We start from the raw sequence: 5055 nt of genomic DNA, 5'->3' as shown, positions 1-5055 counted from the left end.
ATCACTCAATCAATCTTTATCATCTTTACCATCTTTAACTTTGACATATGTTTGTGGACATCAGGGGCGTAGCTACTGTCGTATCAGCCGTATCAATGATACGGGCCCCCGGACTACGGGGGACCCTTACGTGTGTAAGCAAAAATAAATAAAATGTACTCCACTCTCACTTAATCTGGTGCTGCCCGGTAAGGAAAAAAAGGAAAAGGAGTTTTCACTTCAGAAATGATAAAAGAAGGAAAAAAACCCGTTTTCTTCCCTGGTAAAGGGTGATGCGCCCAAAAGTTGGAAATATTCTACATACATAAGGTTAAGTCATATTTATTTTAAGATTTTTTGTTTCTTTTGCGAGAAATCTTTATACTTCATTTGGGCCTCTAACTAATTTCGATACAGGGCCTCTTCAAGGCTTGCTACGCCACTGGTTGACATTGACATATAAGAAATTGTGATTCTATGTAACAAATGTCATCTGATAATGAACGAGGAGTTACAGTACGGGAGATATCATCATTCATCATCATTATCAACCGATAGACGTCCACTGCTGGACATCCAAATAAAACGGTCTCGAGCCGCCAGCATCCAGCGGCCCCTGCAACCCGCTTGATGTCTTCGGTACACCAAGTGGGGGGTCTACCAACACTGCGCTTTCCGGTGCGGGGTCACAATTCAGCACCTTGGGACCCCAACGTCCATCGTCTCTTCGAACTATGTGGCCTGCCCATTGCCACTTCAGCTTCGCGACTCGCTGAGCTATGTCAGTGACTTTAGTTCGTCTGCGGATCTCCTCATTTCTGATTCGATCACGCAAAGAAATCCCAAGCATAGCTTGCTCTATCGCCCGCTGGGTTACTTTGAGCTTTCTAATAAGGCCCATAGTTAGCGACCAAAGCGTCTCGGATTTATTTACCGGGAGATATAGTCATTATCATCGATCGTAGATCGTTAGATGGGCCCCGAAGCGTCGCGGAATTGTCATTTGTTTCGCAAAGTAGCACCTTGTTGGGGCTTGTGTTTTTACATTTCCAAAATAAACAAAATAAACACGAAGGCATAATAATAAGGGATTAAACAAGAAAAAACAGTAAAATATTTTTTCAAGTTCGTCCACTCACAGCATGCGCTAGTTGCGTACTAAAATAAGATGTGCGTGCACGTCTTTGAGTAATGACATAACATGTGGGTACTTTTATATGTAGGGCTTATCTAACGATTTATATCGATGGTCATTATTAATAAAACATTCATCCAAGTCCTCTTACTGCCATAGCGATAACAAAGCCGATCGACTTTTTATTAATAAAAAGCTGTTTCCGACAAGATACAGAAACTAAAAAAAAATACGACTGACAAACGGTGAACGGAATGCGGAAAAACAATAAAAAATATGAAAACGCAATAACTGAAAAGAATCGCAGGATCGGATTGCAGCGGATCGGGTTGTTAGATTGTTTGTGTAGACGGGGTTTAATAAACGGCCAGCTTGCTTTGTTGTTGTGCCAATAACAACTAGAACTATCAAACTGTGTCCAATATTTTGCCTATTTTTAACCCCCGACGAAAAAAGGGGTGTTACAATATCTTTTATATTCAAACTAGCCGACGCCGCGTGGTTTCACCCGCTTGGTTGCCGTTCCCGCGGGAATACGGGGATATATTATAGCCTATAGCCTTCCACGATAAATGGGCTATCTAACACTGAAATAATTTTTCAAATCGGACTTGTAGTTCCTGAGATTAGCGCGTTCAATCAAACAAACAAACTCTTCAGGTATAAAATACTAGCGGACGCCCGCGACTTCGTCCGCGTAATCTTCGATTTCAACTTTACTACTACCCCTACCCTACCCTACCCCTACCCTACCACTACCCCAACCCTATCCCTACCCTACCCAACGCCTACCTCTACCCTACCCCTACCCCCCCTACCCCTACACCCCCTACCCCTACCCTACCCCAAATCTACCCCTATCCCACCCGTACCTCTATCTCATGCCTATCTTACCCCTACCCTACCACTTCCCTATCCTACCCGTACCTCTACCCCTACACTACCCCTACACTACCCCTACGCTTCCCTACCCGTACCCTACCCTACTCTATAACTTCTCTATCTTACTCCTACCCTTAGCAAAATTGGTCCAGCCATTCGAGAGTGGTGCGATGACCAAGGGAAATAGATACTTCTATGCTAATAATATAAAAAGGTGAAGTTTGTGTAGTTGTAGGAGGTAATCTCTGGATCTACTGGACCGATTTGTAAATTGTTTTACCAATAGAAAGCTACGTTATTTGCGAGTGTCATAGGCTATGTTTGATCCCCATATTCACACGGGAACGGGAACTACGTAAATGAAAGCGCGGGGCGTCATATAGCGGAATTTCTGCGTCTTTTAGAAATTTTGTAATAACTCCGAAACTATTTAACTAATTAACATACTGTAAAGGGCAAATCTTATCTCCATAATATCCTTGTGATTATTAAATAATTTATTTTGATAAGGATTTAAGTTAAGTAGCATAAATAATGACGCAAACCTAAGTATATAAAATTTACAATTTTTAAAACACAAAAGGTACTATATTTGCTAATATATAGAAGATAGATATATGGTGTCGCGGACTTTTTTGTAGAACTTTTAAAGATACATAAAGCCTCCATACATTAATTTCAATTTTACACAATGGTTAAGGCAGCGCACGCGAATAAGTCTGCTTAAGAGGATTTTCGGTCCGACCTGTATGACAAAAACTGTGTTAACTCGGCGAATATATATCATACTAATATAAAATATAGCCTATAGCACTCCCCGATAAAGTAGCATTCTACTGGTGAAAGAATTTTTGAAATCGGACCAGTAGTTCCGAAGATTACCCCATTTAAAAAATGTGACAAACTTACAAACTTTACCTCTTTATAATATTAGTATAGATTAGTATAGAAGTATAGATTAGTATAGAAGTATAGATTAGTATAGACTTTTCTGATAAATGAAGAAGAGAGCTGTGATAGCCCAGTGGATATAACCTCTGCCTCCGATTCCGGAGGGTGTGGGTTCAAATCCGGTACGGGGCATGCACCTCCAACTTTTCAGTTGTGTGCATTTTAAGAAATTAAATGTCAGGTGTCTCAATCGGTGAAGGAAAAACATCGTGAGGAAACCTGCATACCAGAGACTCTTCTTAATTCTATGCGTGTGTGAAGTCTGCCAATCCGCATTGGGCCAGCGTGGTGGACTATTGGCCTAACCCCTCTAATTCTGAGAGGAGCCTCAGCTCAGCAGTGAGCCTCGATAAATAGACTATCTAACACTAAAATAATTTTTCAAATTGGACCAGTAGTTGCTGAGATTAGCGCGTTCAACCAAACAAACAAACTCTTCAGCTTTATAATAGTATAGATTGATTGCAATACATAATAAATAACATGCGATGCAAATCTCCCAATTCATACAACAAGCTGGCACATGAGGAGTTAAATCTTAATTCACTTACAGCCGTTTTCTCCACTCGCGCACTGCGAATGGAAAACTATTTCCTCGCGTCCATTGAGTTTACTACACAGTCCAAGTTATAGCAGTAAGCGGGAAATAGTTGATTGACTAATAAAATAGATAAATCTTCTAGCAGACCCAGAAGTGATTACAAAAATAAGAAAACTGATGTCGGACAAAGGTTATGATTCACAACATTTGTCAGGACAACTTAATTAACAAATCAAACTGTAACCAAAATAAGACCCTAGAATGGCAGAGAATGACATTGAGTGAAGTCACGCACAATAATAATAAATCTGTAAGTACTAATACCACGGAATGTACTACATATAATTTTTTAATTTTTTTATTGAGAAAGAATACAATAAGGAACTTAAGCTAACTTATCCTAATAACTATACAAATCATGCCCACGTGGAATGGTGGCAAGAATACTGGCTGCATTTCCGCGCTGGACAGCCAGGCTGATCCTTTATATTTTAATTTATACATACTATCTATGTACTAATACTATAAAACATTTTTAACAAAAAAATTGGACCGACTTCAAAATCACAAAAATAAACTAAAAAGTGAAAAATAACATCTTCTGATCACTTTGAAGGCGGTGCCAACACAGTGGCGTTAATTAAAGCCGTTTCTGAAAGAACGGGAAAGAACTGTCTTTAAATCCTAAAAGCTTATAATTTAATGGCCCGTACTGTGTATGGGTAATTTCGTTATTTTCATTATAACACAAAATAACTGAACCGATTTTCATGAAAATTAAATGGAATCAATTTGGAATACTCTTTCAAACAAAAAGAGAAATGACGAAGTTATGCTGCAACAAACATTAAAAAAACTTCACGTTGAATTGAGAACCTCCTTTTTTTTGAAGTCGGTTAGTAAAGAGGTAAAGTTGGAGAGGGTAATCTCTGGATCTACAACTAGAAAGCCACATTATTTGTGAATGTCATAGGCTAGATCCCCGTATTCGCACGGGTAATTGAAACTACGGGTAATTTATTGATAAAATTATAGAATTAATTTAATTTAGACCAACAACATAATAAAATAAATTGCAAACAGAATTGCAATCAGATTCGCACCAATTAATTTAATTTATTTGCTTGAATTAATAAATAATTAACACATAATAGTGTAAGAGTGAGTCCTGTATTTTTTGTAAGCTTATTTTAGTAAGATTATAATATTAGAATGTAACTCCAAAATATTTATCCCTAAAGTTTGTGTCAAAAACCCCTAAAATCGCCTTAATTATTCAGTTGTCCCCCTAAAAAATATAAATTCATAATAATTTAGAAATAATATGCTGTATTTTTTTTATTCGATGAAAATTGCCGCCAGTTGCCTCAGAGTGGTTGTAGAATAACGTATTATATGTCGTTATAAGTCGCTAGGTCAAGAAAGAAATATTAAAATTATCATCAATTTAAAAATATTAAAGAGTCAAAAAATCCCTGAAAATACCCCTAAAAATTTCAGTCCCCTAAAAAATCCCACTTCACTTATTTGCCCCCTAAATCTGGGGAAAACCCCTAAGTTGGGAACC

Source organism: Bicyclus anynana, chromosome 25, assembly GCF_947172395.1.
Source record: "Bicyclus anynana chromosome 25, ilBicAnyn1.1, whole genome shotgun sequence".
Lineage (NCBI taxonomy): Eukaryota > Metazoa > Arthropoda > Insecta > Lepidoptera > Nymphalidae > Bicyclus > Bicyclus anynana.
This window is presented reverse-complemented; position numbering follows the sequence as displayed.